Source organism: Hypanus sabinus, chromosome 4 (genome assembly GCF_030144855.1).
Source record: "Hypanus sabinus isolate sHypSab1 chromosome 4, sHypSab1.hap1, whole genome shotgun sequence".
Lineage (NCBI taxonomy): Eukaryota > Metazoa > Chordata > Chondrichthyes > Myliobatiformes > Dasyatidae > Hypanus > Hypanus sabinus.
This window is the reverse complement of record NC_082709.1, coordinates 141,510,212-141,526,677: the sequence shown is the minus strand read 5'-3', so window position 1 is coordinate 141,526,677 and position 16,466 is coordinate 141,510,212. Positions and strand designations below refer to the sequence as shown.

The following is a 16,466-nucleotide window of genomic DNA, read 5'->3' as shown; positions in this document are numbered from 1 at the left end:
TCAGAATTCAACAACAGCAGCAATCAAGTGGTGACTAAGAATCATGAGCTCTGAAATCTTTGTGACTTGCTATGTAGGTTTATTTGTGCTATCAATTTTATGATAATAAGTTAGGCTTGAGTTACTTTTGTGCTTGTACACTTATTACCATATTTTCTGAACACTAAAATAACTTGGGTCTGATCAACCCAGCCCATTACACCTTGGCATTTCAAATGGTGTCCAGGAAATGTGGTGGTAGAGAAGCAAGTTGACAGGTTCCTGGATGGATGGATAACTCTAAGGGCTTTGGATTGCTGGCTAATACTCTGAGTAAATGGGGTCCTCCTAGATGCTGGAAGATGAAATTTGCTGAATTGTCTAATGTTTTGTTTCCATGTGTAGTATTACAATGCCTCAAGCATATTGCTTTTCCCATTCTGATTCTCTGCCACAGGTAAGGTGGATTCTTATGACTGTATTGTGGCAGTTGAGTATCAAAACAGTTGAACTCTCTGAGGAAATGAAGTGACTGCAGTGCAAGTTGGCCTCTGTGGTCTCAGAAAACTGTTTTATGTGACATGCCACGGGCAGGGCAGGAGCATTCTAAACACTCCGAGCCTTAATAGACTGCCATGGCCGATGGGGATACGTGGAATAATGTTGATTCGGATGGGGATGAGAACAATGGAATCGAGACGCATATCCTCAGACATGAGAAAAGTTAAAAAGGAATGCCAGACGCTGATGAACAAAATTAAACTGCAGTGGCTGCCCCTAACTCTACCAAGACCATTATTCGTAGCTACTCTAACACCAAGTTACAGAACTGAGCCCAAATCCTTGCCCAGCTGGCTCACCCACCTATAGGATTTAGGAAACTCTCAACTTATTTGTAACGTGCATGAATTGATTCACTTAGGATAATTAATGACGGACCAATTGGTCTTGGCTGAATTGTGGGCTGGTCAGTCTGACGGAAGTGAACGCTCCTGTGGGCAGTGGTCATACAAGATGTCCATGCTCATTCCATGCCCTTTGAATTAGGATGCATCTCCTTGTCCCTGGAAATCACACTTGGAGGATACTTCACGCCTCCATGATATGGCCACACAATTTTCCATTTATAGTAATAATGTTTTTATTGGCCCTGAGGCTGTACGTACCCAAATGATGGAATGGGGACCTTCATGGTGCAGAGGTGCCTTGCTGGCTTGGTGAGCGCCAGTTGAAGGTTGGACTGTTGCAGAGTCTAGCAGTTCATGGGGCCAACTTGAAAGGTCAGATGTAAATTGAGGATGAGTGCGGGTTAAGGCTGCTTTTAAATCCCGACTGCAGCAGGGGCAATCTGAGTGCATGATGAATGGAACTGGGAGTGCCCCAAAGCAGCCAACAACTGTACCTTAGCAGTCAGCCTCAAAGAGCACCTCTCAGCAGAAATGAAATGATTCTGTTCCTGCTGAAGGCAGGGCTGGATAAGGAAAAAAAATGACTGTGTACTTTATGCTGTCCTTTATGCGTTATGCTGCGAGCATTGTGACCCAGGTGGGTTGTATTCAATAGCCCAGACAAAGGGACTGGGCCTTTACACCAGAATGTAACATTCATCCAAAAAAGTGGGCCGTTCCCCCGATACAGCCAGACTTCGATGAATTGAACCCTGGATATCTGGTTACTTGGCCCATCACCTACAGGTATGGCTTGGGCTCCAGGACTGCCACTGTTGCTATGGCAACTTGTATTTCCAGCATCCCAGAGGAAGACCAGAGGCCATACGTATCTATTACCTTTGGTGGTCACACGCAATAAGTAGCACCAGTGGACCCTGAAGCTGAGGTTACTTATTTCATGGGAATCCAGATCGATATACAAGGGAGCAAGTGTGCATTGAGGGATATAGGGGGTTAGTTATGGATACCGTACTAACAAAAGTCTCTCTCGCTATTGGCAAGGGACCTTCTCCGTTTACCCCTGTACTTATCTCCCAGGTACCCGAAAACATTTTATGAATTTATTTGCTAACAAAAAATTCCATCACGACACCCTTTGGCATATTTGCTTGTCGTATTAGAAAGGGGACTGTTCTGGTTGGAAAGGCAAAATGGGAACCTGTCTTTATATCCTTGCCTTTGTAAATAGTAGTTATCAATAAACATAGTATCCAGGAGGGCAAAAGAAAATCGAAGAGACAGTCGAGTCCCTTTTAGACCTGGCGGTTCTCTGTCCTGTCTCATCCCCTTATAACAGCTCTGTGTGGTCCGTTTGGAAACCTGATGGTTCATGGAATATGTCCACTGATTATCATTGGTTAAATTGGTCTGCCCCTTGCACTGGTCACAGCTGTTCCAGACGTTGTGACTCTGACTGAGGACCTTTCTAGAGGGACTGACGGTTATTATGCTGTTATTGATTTGGCTAAAGCTTCCTTCTCCATCCTTGTGGCTGAGCAGTCCACAGATCGGTTTGTTTTCACCCTGACCAGCCTTCAGTACATCTTTACAGGCTTCCACAGGGATAAATCCACAGAACTATTATTTGCCATAGTGTACTGGCACAGGATTTGCATGAAAGCGTCCTATCCCCCAGCGTTAAAGCAGCTCACTATACAGGTGATGATGCTATTGCGGGGATCCTCTGATTAGCAGGTCACTGAAGCTTTGATCGATCGCATGCAATTGAGGGGATGGGAAATTAATCCTGAGAAAGTTCGGGGCCCAGCTATGACTGCTCATCCTCTGGGAATACAATGGACTAAGGGTTTTAGGATAATTCCTGATAACGTCAGAAATAAGCATTTGAGGCTGCAAAGGAGGCCGTTGCTGTGGCCTTACGCTCTTCTTGTCATCGAAAGGGCCACCCCTTTGAGCTGTAGGTTTCTGCTAAAGATGATGTGGCTGTCCAGAGCCTTCGACAGAAGTATGGTGGAAAGAACATGCCCCTGGGTTTCATGTCCCAAAGGCTTCCTGATGTTGGCACCAGACACATTGTGTTTGAGAAACAACTTCTTTCCTGCTTCTGGGCTTCGACGGAGACTGAAATACAGATGGGAGATTCTCTCATCACCCTCTGCCCCGACCTTCCCACTATGGGATGGGTACTCTCTGACACACTCGCCCATACGGTAGGGTGTGCACAACAGAGTTCAATTGTCAAGTGGAGGTGGTATATTTCTAAATGAGCATCAAAGCGACCCTATGCAATAAAATACATGAACTGGCTGCTGAGTCCCCACAGACTTTGTCACCCATGCCTGAAGTCTTGCCCGTTGTGTGGTGCATTCCCTTTGACCTTCTAACTCCTGCACAGCAGCAGCACATCCGGTTCACTGATGGAAGAATAGTCATCATTGATGGAAGCTGCTGCCTTTAATCCTCTCACCAAAAAAGTTCTGAAGAAGGAAGGCTCTGATGCAGAGCATCTCAATATGCAGAGCTTGTGGCAGTACATGCAGTTATTATTCATGAAACCTAAGAAGCCATATTTATTCCAATTCTTGGGCTTTTACTAATGGACTTGCTCTCTGGTTACCCCAGTGAAACCACCAGTCTTATACTATTATAAGGTGCCCTTATGAGGGGTTGAGCTATTGAAGGACATTTAGGACCATGTTGACACTCATTTGAAAGATAATTCACCAATGGCAAGATTTAATAACATTGTGAACTAACTTGCTTCTGTTGACACAGTGACATCTAGTCCCCAGCCTCAAATAGTGTTATTCTCACTTACTCATGGGTGCATGAGCCTTCTGTCATTTGGGGATACAGGGTAACATGGACTGGAAGAAGCATCAGGGATTATTCCCTCACAATGATCTAGCTATTAGCGGTAAGGAATTGTGGGCGACATTCAGAACTGAAGGATTGATAGCTTTAAAAACGACCCTTGGCTGCCATTCAGCATGGGTGTGCCCCTGCTCAGATTTGACAAAAAGATTATGTTGGACCCCTCCCTTTACAGAAGTGATTTCAGTATCTCCTGACTATGGGGGACACTTAATCTGGTGTTTTGAGGCAATCTCTATTGTTAAACCTAATCAAGATGTTCTAATATCTGAAGAGTACCATCTTGCTTCTGAATATAGTAATCCTTTTAAAATTCAATCCCATAATAGTATGCACTCACAAAATGCAGGTGGAACACAACAGGCCAGGCAGCATCTATAGGGAGCAGTGCTGCCGATGTTTCGGGCTGAGACCCTCCGTCAGGACTAACTGACAAGGTTAGTTGACTAACTGACGAGTTAGCCCTGACGAAGGGTCTCAGCCCGAAATGTCGACAGCGCTTCTCCCTATAGATGTTGCTTGGCCTGTTGTGTTCCACAAGCACTTTGTGTGTGTTGCTTGTATTTCCAGCATCTGCAGATTTCCTCTTGTTTGAATAGTATGCACTGCCACTTTTCGGGGTCCAGGGTACAAGAGTGGGCTCTAATGGGTCTTCCATGTCTTATATTATCCACAGGCCCGTTGCTATTGAACGAATGAATGGCCATTAAAACATCAAATTCATTGACTTACTCCTGCCCACACCTTATCTATAAGGTAACCTGTCCTTCCCAGTGCTTTGTATAATTCAAACAACTGCCCTTTAAAAGGAGATATTCCCTTTTTGTTAATGACAGGACAATCTATTCCTCTTGTTCTCGATGACATAACTGTTTGTGCTGATAAAGAGCCAATTCAGTTCTGCAAGGGGGGTAAAGTGTTTGTGACAGACCCGTCTTCCTCTACAGTGGAGGGTGAGATTGCAGCTGACAGACAAGGTGACGGTATGAGGACAGACCCATCCTGTATGTGAGGATAGGGGTATATGGACTAAGAGGAAATCAAAACATTTCCATGATCTGTCCACTTTTGTTTTTAAAGGTTCCTGCCTGAGTGTTGCTTTGTTCTGTTTTAATGCTTGCCTTGTGTTTGTTGGATGCTGGATTTCTATTGAGGCCCGACAAGCCAATGATAACCTTGTGATTTGTGAAAACATTGTTTTGGGAAAAGATGTACTATATGTGATAAGTGGTAAGTGGCGCCTGTAAGTGTGAGGGAATGTTATAAACCTAGAGTAACTGACCGCATATGACTTTTTTTTGGTGAAACAAGTGCACAAGTGATTGTAATTTGACTCCTGATCTCAACATAGTGTTTATACATCTTATTCTGTTCAAATTGTCAACAAGATGTTGTTACCACCCCCTAAGGATGAGGACATATATACTAATTTAAATGTTGAGGTTAATCATTGGATCTGTATAATTTTTCATATTTTAATAATCATGATAATATTAGTTTTAATCATCCAAAGGTTTCTTTATTTTAAGCAGAAGGAAGTGTTCCATGTGTCTTTAACCTACCAGACATTCAAGGGCAGGAACATGTCACATTAAATTTTGTAAAATACTGGATGAATGTCAAGAGGGTGAAATGATATTTTAACTGATTCTGAACTCTTAGCATGTGGGGTCTGTATGGTTGTTAGTGAGTGAACACCGTAGGTCTGTTAATGGCAGTTGATCACTTTGAGAGCTAGGCTGATAGATTCTTTCTTGGTGTCCACATTCAAGCTAATTGTTTGTGCGTGTAAACTTTAATGCCCTTTCGTAAGTCCAAAGGAATATTATGTGCAACAAGATAAGGGGGAGTGACTATTAAAATGTCTCATTGATTGATGAAGATATGCTGAACACTGTATTAACGAAAACATCTGTTATTTGAATGGAAACTAGGCTAAGTTAATGTAAGGTCAAGGTGTTTATCTGTCTCAGGGTTGCTCTGCACTTGTGAAACTCTTATTTACTGGGGTGTCTTTCCCAGTTTTGTTGGACTTCAACCAAGAATGTGTTTGGTGACTAGGACCCAGAGGGGTTTCATGTGAAAGTCAGAATTCCAAGTGACAACAGCAACAATCAAGTGTGACTCAGAAATGTGAGCCCTGAAACCTTTGTGAAAGTACTTGTGACTTGCTATGTAGGATTTTGTGTGGTTTATTTGTGCTCTCTACTTCATGATAATAAATTAGGCTTAAGTTATTTTGTTGTGCTTGAACACTTAATCCTACATCTCCTGGACACTTAGATTGACTGGGTCTGATCAACCCAGCCTGTTACCTGTGGACGCAAACTAACAAAAATATACACTGTAACTGATACCAAGCATAGACAAAGGGATCAGCTACCTGAATAGTTCTCAGTACATCTGCTGCATTTCATACTTTTACCATTAAAAACTAGGATGTGCAATTAGATTGTTTAGACTCCTTCAGCTTAAGAAGACAATAAGAAGCAATTATGACAGACCAATTACTGAAATAGTTGCAGAATGAACTGAAATTTGCCAGAACTTTCATTGTGTCAGTGACTAGTAAATGGTATAGAAACATCTTTAATTATTATTTGACAGTAATGTATTTTGGCTTTGCTTAGCTGAAGTTCTTTACAAATCAATCCAAACTGAAGTTGTGCTTTAAAGTACGTTTCAAGTGTTTATGCAGAAAAAAAGTATAAACTATAAATTGAATATCATTTTTGCTCATTCTACCTCTTTCCACTCCCATGACCATATCTTCAAACTAACCGTATTTCAGCACGTGTTTCTGAGAAAGTTTGGGTTAAAAGTCACTTGTGATCTCCACAGTGGGTGCAGCTGAAGCAAACACCTCTCTACACGTATGTGCTTAGATCAGTCAGACCATCAGTACAAGTCATTTCTGTAGATCCATACTAGGTCTCAATAAAAAGTTCTTTGGCAGCCTGTTTTGACGGACAGTCAAATTTGCAGACCATTGCATTTGTAATGGCCATAGAACTTTGAAGGCATCAAACTACTTTGCTGTGCCAATGGCTTTTGAAACTGCCTGATGAAGGAAGCCATTGAACTAAAACAAAGATGAAGGTCTCTGTAGTGTTCTCGCACAGGTGTAAAAGAACTCTGAACTAAACACCAAGCTTAAACTAATCAATGATGCGGTCCCAGTAAGATTAACCGTTTACTGTTCACTCTTGCACATTAACGTATGGTGAAAACTGTTGATAAAACAATACAAAATATATACAGTATTTGTTTCCTTCTTGATATCACATTTACATCATAAATACTTGCAAAAGTTAAACTACAACAACTACTTTACATTAAAGTGCAACATAGTCAGAACCTACCTACGCCATCGACTGCTTTAAATACACTTCAACACAAACTATCCGCAGCTCTTTAAATAACAAAAACATAAACCTTATCAACCGTCATTACTTTTAACAGAATCACCGTTAACATTTTTAATTCAACATATCGATTATCTCATGAACTTACGGCGTTGCTTCACTGATGTTTCTAGTACATAGAAAGAAAACTTTTCTCATGCTGATCCTGCACATGTGAGCCCCCTCCTTCCCGTTTCTCCAAACCGGTATTTTCCCACAAGACGCGGCGAAACTGGGTATGACTTCATCGCATGCCGCGATATATCACAGACAACGAATTTACTTTAAACCATCTTAACTTTAACTAGAAAATGATAACAAACGAATTACTAAAGCGAAAATATAATACACTAAACAAATGTCATAAAGGCAACACACTCCCCGCCTGACCTTCGTAGGGTCACAATGAACATAATACAAAACTTCAGTCTCTAAATCAGTCCTTAGGTTGAAGTAGGATGACTTCTGCAACTGGCCTTTGGTAAATTTTCACATCACCTTGGTCAGTAGTTTTCAACTCAACCTTCCTGACATGTCCATCCCTACTAGGCAATATGGCAGTGATTCTGACCATTGGCCAGCTGTTGCGGGCGATTTGCTTGTCCCTGAGCAGGATTAAATCTCCAACTTGAAGATTCCTGCAGGGTTCTGTCCACTTTTGTCTGTGTTGCAATAAAGGTAGATATTCCTGTCTCCAACAAGATCAGAACCGATTTGCCAGAGCCTGGACCTGTCTCCATTGCTTTGTGTACAAATCCTTATCAGAGAATTCCCCAGGTGGAGGGGGAGCTCCTGCCTTCTGCGTAAGGAGCGTTGATGGCGAGAGAATGAAGGGGTTTTCCGGGTCAGAAGACACAGGTAGGAGTGGTTGTGCATTTATAATGGCTGTGACCTCTGCCATTAGTGTGCACAGTACCTCGTGGGTCAATCAGGTGCGTTGCTGCAGAAACACTGAATCAAGAATTCTTCTGGCAATACCAATCATCCTCTCCCATGCGTCTCCCATGTGAGAGGCGTGTGGTGTGTTGAACTCCCAGTTGCATCCCTGCTGACTGAGGTACTTTTGCACCATTTTGTCCATCCCGAGCTCCTTTGATGCTCCAACAAAGTTTATGCCGCAATCAGACCTTAACTGTTTTGCAGGGCCTCTTAGCGCAAAGAAGCGCCTGAGAGCGTTAATGCAGCTGGATGTATCCAAAGAATCGATGACCTCAATGTGTAACACTCTTGAACTCATGCAGCTAAACATGATGGCCCACGGCTTGCTCTCTGCTTGTCCTCCTGTGGTGCGTCTCGTAGTGATAGTCCAGGGACCAAATACGTTGAGCCCCACATATGTAAAAGGAGGGCAGGCTTCGAGGCGTTCTGGTGGGAGGTCCGCCATACGTTGAGCTTCCAACTTGCCTCGTAGTTTCCTGCAGGTTACACATTTATGAAGTACTGAATTGATCAGTATTTTACCTCCCAAGATCCACAGTCCCACTGTCCTTATTGCTCCTTCCGTCAGGTGACAGCCCTGATGCTTTACCTGTTCATGGTGATGGCGAGTGAGCTGTAAGGACACATGGCTGTCTTTAGGCAGGATTACTGGACTCTTTTCTGCAGCTGGAAGGTGGGCGTGTATTAACCGGCCTCCAATGCAGATGATATCATTCTTCAGGATCGGGTTAGACTTCCTCAAAGGGCTGTCCTTTGGTATTGGTTTATTAGCTTGGAGAGCTGAAAACTCCCCTGCAAAAGCCGCTTTTTGAGTTGCTTTAAAGATGACGTCCTTTGCCTGGGCCAATTCGTCCGCAGTGCGAGGTAAGTTACATTTGGGCCATAAGAAATGGAGGAAATTGCAATGGTCCTCCTGTACTAAGAAGCAATGGAACATCTGCTGGATGTCCGCTAAGATTGCGACCTTCTCCTTCCGGAAGCGCCGCAGGACCCCGAGAAGGGTATTGTTAAGGTCCGGGCCTATAAGGAACTCGTCATTAAGGGAGATACCAGCGCACTGGAGTCAAAGACCACCCTGATCTGATTGGGCTTTTGTGGGTGGTAAACCCCAAACATTGGGAGGTACCAGCACTCCTCGCCTTCCCTCAGTGGCGGTGCTATTTCAGCATGTCCATTAGCGAAGATCTTCTTCATAAATGCTATGTATTGTTGCCGCATCTCGGGTTTCCTTTTCAGGGTCTTCTGCAAGGACATGAACCGCTTGACCGCCTGCTCTTTGTTGTTTGGCAAGCACTGGTGTGGTTCTCTGAAAGGTAGTGGGGCGACCCAATTATTTGCTTCCTCTCTGAAGACCTTGGTGTCCATTATTTTTAAGAAAATGGTGTCTTGAGCTGATGGAGCAAGTTTATTATCATGCTCTGTTTGAGCGAAGACTGACTGACCCAGCGTCTTGTCGATTACTTTACATTTGTTAAAGCCTTGTCGTGCTTCCTTGATACACATGTAGCTTGTGCAGGGTTGAAAAATTGGATGGCGGCTGCTCTCTAGCATATTGGTCTTGAGTGTGTTAACAGTTGGTTTGTGTACATTGCCAACGCACACCTCTCCTATCACCACCCAGCCCAGATCCAGGCGTTGTACAAAGGGGGCGTCATGTGGTCCATTGCCCTGCTGCCTAACCTTGTGCACCCTGAGAACATCTCTTCCTAATAGCAGGAGTATTTCTGCTTTTGGATCCAGTTCTGGGATGTGCTTGGCAATGTGGTGGAGATGTGGCTGGTGTAGCACTGCACTTGGTGTTGGGATCTCAGGGCGGTTATTCAAAATTTCATTGCACTCTAAGAGTGGAGGGAGACAGATGACAACTTTACCAACCAGGGACTCAAGCTGGAAGCCTTCTGCCTTCCTTCCATAAGTTTCCACGCTGCCTGAGCAAGTTCTAAGGTAGTATGGGAACTGATTACTCTCAATGTTGAACAAGTCAAAGAACTCTGGTCTGACTAGTGAGCGATTGCTCTGATCATCCAGAATTACGTAGGCTTTGATGGCCTTGTCTTTGGCTCCCTTAGGGTACACCTTAGTGAGGCAGATCTTTGAACAAGAACGGCTGGACTGAGCTTGACCGCAAACTTCTGTACAGCTCGAGCTGTCAACAGTTGTCCTGGAGTGAGCCCCTCCCTCCCCGCCGTCCTGTTGTGAAGGTGAAGGAGCTTTGTCGGTTTGCGGTAACAGGCCGGGATGCATGGCCCCATCGTGATTAGTGCTATTACATTCCGGGCATTTCACGGTGATCGTACACTCTCTGGCGAGGTGAGAGGTTGAGGAACAGCATTTAAAACATATTTTTTTCTCCTTGAGAAGGGCCATCCTCTCTTCAAGGGGTTTTTCCCTAAACGTTCTGCATTTTTTGAGGGGGTGGGGTTTGTTATGCAATGGACAATTCTTGCTAGGGTCATTGTTAGTTGTAAAGACTTCAGTCTTAAGCATTGAGACAGGTTTATTAATGTTGAAATTATTCGAAGTGGATTTAACTGGCTTGGTGTAAATTGTACTGCTACCTGGACTCATGAAGCTAGGGTCGTTTCGCTTCTTCGCCTCCTTGCACACAAACCTAGTGAAATACTCAAAGGGTGGAAATCAACCATCATTCTCTTCCTTGTACTCTGAGCCAACAGACACCCACCTTTCCTGCAGACCAAATGGAAGTTTGTCCACGACTTGTCTAATCCCGGATGGAGTATCTATGTATACTAGACCAGTTAAATAGCCATCTTCTTTGGCGCCTTGAATCTCCATGAGTAAATTTCTGAGCTCTCTCAACTTAGTGTGGTCCTTGGCTGACACCTTAGGAAAATTTTGCAGACGTCGGAATAGTGCCGATTCAATAATTTCAGGGGCCGCATAGCACTCCTGAAGTCTCTCCCATGCTTTGCTTAAGGCTAGCTTGGGATTGTTAATGTACACTGAACGTATGCGTCTCACCCGTTTGCATGATTCTTTCCCCAGCCATTTTGTCATAAGATCCAACTCTTGGGTTGCTCCGAGCTGGACTCCGTGGATAGCGTTGGTGAATGTGGAATATCATGCACGGTAATTTTCAGGTTTATCGTCGAACTGGTATAGTCCTGAAGTGACGAGCTCTTGTCGTGCTAAATATTGTGCCATGGGTTCAACTGCAAGTGGCATGCTGGCTGGGGGAATATGTCAGTGGGTATATGACAGAGGGTGTACATTTGTTATGGAATTTGCTGTTCTGAATTCAGCCTTTGCCTCTCTTCTCGCCAAATCTGGTAAGTTTGGTGTCGAGAAGTATTTGTCATCAGCCCTTTCATTCTTGAATTCATCGCGGAGTTGCAAGGGTAAATTGCCTTCCTCAGGTGAATGTGATGCAATTGGGCCTCTCTGAGACTCCTCATGAAATGGGACATTAGCATACAAGTATGGAGAGGAAGAACGAACCTTCAAGTCCATTTGAGATCGGATATAGTCACTTGTGCGTTCCAATCTGATCTTTTCTGAAGTAGATTTTACGACAACCAGAACATGCATTTCTTCAGCACTTTCTGTTAGCTTTGCTTCCACCCTGGCAGCTTCTGCTTCTCGGTGTAGCATCAGCACTTCTAACTCTGACTCTATCCTTACCTTTTCCAACTGGTTTTCGGCTTCTCTGGCAGCCGCTTCCATTTTCAATTTTGCTTCTTGTTTGGTGTACAACGCTCGCACCTTGGCAGCTACTGCCTTAGCTCTTGCATGGGCAGCCTTACTTGTCGATGCCCTACTGCCCCTGTTACTGGATGGCAATGACTTGATGCTGGATTGAGTTGTCATTGCAGCACTTGAAACACCTGGTAATGCCGCCTTTTCACTGTAGTGTTCTTGCTCGGGTGTAAAAGAACTCTGAACTAAACACCAAGCTTATACCAATCAATGAGGCAATCCCAGTAAGATTAACCATTTACTGTTCACTCTTCCACATTAACGTATGGTGAAAACTGTTGATAAAACAATACAAAATATACACAGTATTGTTTCCTTCCTGATATCACATTTACATCATAAATACTTGCATAAGTAAAAGTACAACTATATTACATTAAAGTGCAACATACAGTCAGAATCTACCTACGCCATTGACTGCTTTAAATACACTTCAACACAAACTATCTGCAACTCTTTAAATAGCAAAAACATAAACCTTATCAACCGTCATTACTTTTAACAGAATCAGCGTTAACATTTTTAATTCAACATATCGATTATCTCATGAACTTACGGCGTTGCTTCACTATGTTTCTAGTGCATAGAAAGAAAACTTTTCTTGCGCTGATCCTGCACATGTGAGCCCCCCTCCTTCCCATTTCTCCAAACCGGTATTTTCCCACAAGACGCGGCGAAACTGGGTGTGACGTCATCGCATGCCGCGATATATCACAGACAACGAATTTACTTTAAACAATCTTAACTTTAACTAGAAAACGATAACAAATGAATTACTAAAGCGAAAATATAATAAACTAAGCAAATGCCATAAAGGCAACACAGTCTCACTCTATTTAATAACTGGAATTCTATTGTAAACAAAGTGGTTCAGTGGAAACTGGATCGGATGAGGACCAACCAATCAGGAGGGACAGACAACAGGGTATAAATACCACTAGACTAGACATGCCCAGGTATTATCCCTGATGAAGACGGCAGAGCTTATCTTTGAAATGTTGGTTAGAGTCGATACCTGTACCAAGCTGGAAGTCTGAGAAGAGTTTATTCGACATTCAAACGTGCCGCAGTGATACAGTGACTATCCATACACATTCAAAACTCTTCCCTCAGAGGTGCCAATTCTGAAAGCAAATTATAATGTACTATCATAAGAAATAGTATCCTAAGTATACAGGTTGAGCAGGTTGGACCCACCCAAGCTCAGTCACTGGGGATTCAAGTAAACATTGTCTTCATGAAGCAAAAGACAAGATGCTAGTAAACATTGCTGTGAAGTAGTGGACAAGGACATTGTCAGAAGGATAGTCGAGGTGGACACGGAAGCAGAGTACAGGGTGTACAGAATAGCATTGTAGTAAAGACCGAATTCTACAAGTGAATGTGTGGGACCTGCAAAAGTCACAAAGGAAGTTGTCAGCTTTGTCTAATTATTCACGGTCCATGAACAAATTCTCTTAATGAGAAACTAATCCAGAGAGCACCAGCACCAATTCGTGCCTACTATATTCCAAGATAACATAGCTGTAAAACTTCCCCAGACCGGTTTTTGCAAGCTACACCCAGGCAAAATACTCAAGCTTCCACCTTCCCCCATCACCTGCTAACTTGTACTCCTTCCCCTCGGCCCACCTACTTACTCTGTCTTCTGTCTCCTTCCTTTTCAGTCTTGATGAGGAGTCTTGGCCTGAAATGTTGATTGTTCATTCCTTCCATGGATGTTGCTTCTAGCATTTTGCCTGTGATGCTGTAGAACGCACTGGTGCCTCCCTGCACATAGCATACCCAGTTGCAGGACATACCAGTGCTACTCTATGCATGTTGGCTGTCCAGTGATTTCATGATTTCATGAAAACTCATCTGATGTGTGTTTGCAGGTGACTGTGGAACTCATTTCTTCAATGGCATAGATGTTCACAGTGGGACAAGGGAGTTGTCCTCATTCCCTAGGCAAGGCTGCTGCTGCTGTTTTCTTTTTCTGTCATGTGACGTCCAGGTGAGCATGATGGTCATCTTCAAAGTTGCAGTCAACAAGCTTAGTCAAGGCACGACATCAAGTTCATGTCCTTTGTCCCAGAAGCCAGGGAGTAAAGCCAATTATAAGCAATGCTGGTTTTCACACAGTCTTTTCACCTGTTATGAGGTCTACCATGGTTTCTGATTCCCCGTGGCAATTGGCCAGACAGCAGCTGCTTAGGGAGTCTAGAATCCTCCATGCATATATCATGTCCAGTCCAGCGAAATTATGGGTTCAAGATCATTGCTTCAATGGCCATGTGAGCAGTAGCCAATCAGAGACTGAAATGTGCCATAGGTCAGTAAGAGTGCATTAGAAAGCATCACTTCATGGGCGTTCCAGTATTTGAATACCGGTCAATTAGAAATCTGGATTCATTAATTTATAATGTTCAGTGCAACTTTGTGGGCCGAAGGGCCTGTATTGCACTGTAGGTTTTCCATGTTTCTATGTTTCATCAGCCAGGGCAAATAAAAATAAGGCAGGGGCAAACAGAGATGCCTTTGTTGGAGTGGACAGTATTAGATTAGAAGCTTCAGAGAAGAGAGGCTTGAGTGGGAGAAGGCAAAAAGCTGCGGGTAGATTTTTTTCCAGTTTATTTATTGTATCCTTCTTTTAATTGCACAGAGCTGCAGCAATGCCAGGCAGGATAGTTGAATGCTCCTCCTACAGGATGTGGGAAGGTAGTGAGACCTCCAGTGCCCCTGATGAATTCACTTCCAACAAGTGCATCCAGCTGCAGCTTCTAACACTCCACATTCAGGGGTTGGAGCTGGAACTGGATGAACTCCAGATCATTCGGGAGGCTGAGGGGGTGATAGACAGGACATATAGACAGGTAGTTATAGACTTGAACACTTAATCTAGGCCGACACTTTGACAAGACAGAGCTCATTGTAGTTATACACAAGCTGCAGGACACAGCAGACTGGGTAACAGTCAAGAGAGTGAAAGAGGTTAAACATCCAGTGCAGACTACCCCTGTGGCCATTCCCCCTCAACAGAAGGTATATTTTGGATACTCTTGGTGGGGGGTGACCTGGAAGAGAAAAATCACAGAGATCATGTCTCTGGCATTGAGTCTGGCTCTGTGTCTCAGAGGAGAAAGGGGGAGAAGAGTTGAGCTGCGGTGAAAGGGTATTTGTTAGTTAGGGGAACAGAATGGATTTTCTGTGTCTAAGAACAAAAATTCCTCTCAGTTGACAAGGTCTGGGACATCTTTGATCAAGTCCTCAGCATTCTTAAGTGGGAGGGTGAGCAGCTAGCGTTGTGGTCCATGTAGTTACCAGAGGTAGGAAGAGCGATGAGGCTTTTCAAACTGGGTTCAGGGAGTTAGGTACTAAATTTAATGGACAGGACCTCCAGGGTTATGATCTCAGGCTACCCTTGCCACATGCTTGTGAGGCTGGAAATAGGAAGTTCATACAACCTACATGTAGCTAAGGAAATGCTACAGGAGGGAGGGCTTCAGAACTTTGGATCATTGGGCTCTGTTCCAGGGAAGGTGGGACCTGTACAGAAGAGGCAGCTTGCACCTAAACCGAAAGGGGATTAGTAGACGAGTGGGAAGGTTTGCTAGTACTGCACGGTGTGGCTTAAACTAGAGTTGTAGGGAGATGGGAACCAGAATGCCAGAACAGACTGTGGAGAGGTTGTGGAGACAAATGTTGTTAAGACCCCAGATGAATTCAGGAATCCATTGTTTGAGCATGCTAGGGCAAATATTCTGAGCTGCATATATTTCACCATTTGGGTTATTGACTGGCTCTGAGGCTTCCCCAGTCGAGTGGACAAAGCCAGTCATATCGTCATAGAAAAGGTGAGTAAAACTGATGAACTTGTGTGGGCATCCCAACTCTGAGAAGTTTGTCCAGAGCACTTTTCTCTTAACAGTGTCAGAGACCTTCGTTAAATCTTTAAAGACAATGTACAGATTCAGGTTCTGTTCAATACATTTTCCTTGAACCCGAGAGACAGTGAATTACACCACATGCTGCGCCCGCAAAGCTAACAGCATTGTGAAGGACCCCACGCACCCCTCACACAAACTCTTCTCCCTCCTGCCATCTGGCAAAAGGTACTGAAGCATTTGGACTCTTATGACCAGACTGTGCAACAGTTTCTTCCCCCAAGCCATCAGGCTCCTCAATACCCAGTGTCTACACTGACATCTACATAATTTATTATTATATTGTAATTTGTCCTCTACTGTGCCTATTGTCTTGTTTATTAATTATTGTACTGCCCTGCACTGTCCAGTGCTGTTCTCTAGTCTAGTGCAGTTTTTATGTTGTTTTACATAGTCTAGTGTAGCCTTGTGCTGTCTCACATAGTCTAGTGTAGTTTTGTGTTGTTTCACGTAGCACCAGGGTCCTGGAGGAACGTTGTTTCATTTTTATTGCGTTTTGTACCAGCAGTTTATGGTCGAAATGACAATAAACTTGACTTGACTTGACAATGGTGTTTCTTCCAGGGCAGAAATCACACTGTGCCTCAGGCAGGTTCTTCTCTGATATTGTGGTAATCCGGTGGTTGAGAATGTATTGGGCCATGATCTTCCTGGCAATTGACAGCAGGGAGATGCTCTGGTAGTTACTGCAGTCAGTTTTGCTGCCTCTGTTCTTC

General features: G+C 43.8%; 1 protein-coding gene across 1 annotated transcript in view; it reads right to left on the bottom strand.

Annotated features, from left to right (window-relative positions):
• The window catches only part of epha6 (eph receptor A6), a 670,497-nt gene that overhangs the window by 568,445 nt on the left and 85,586 nt on the right, over positions 1 to 16,466 (bottom strand). The window lies entirely within an intron of this gene.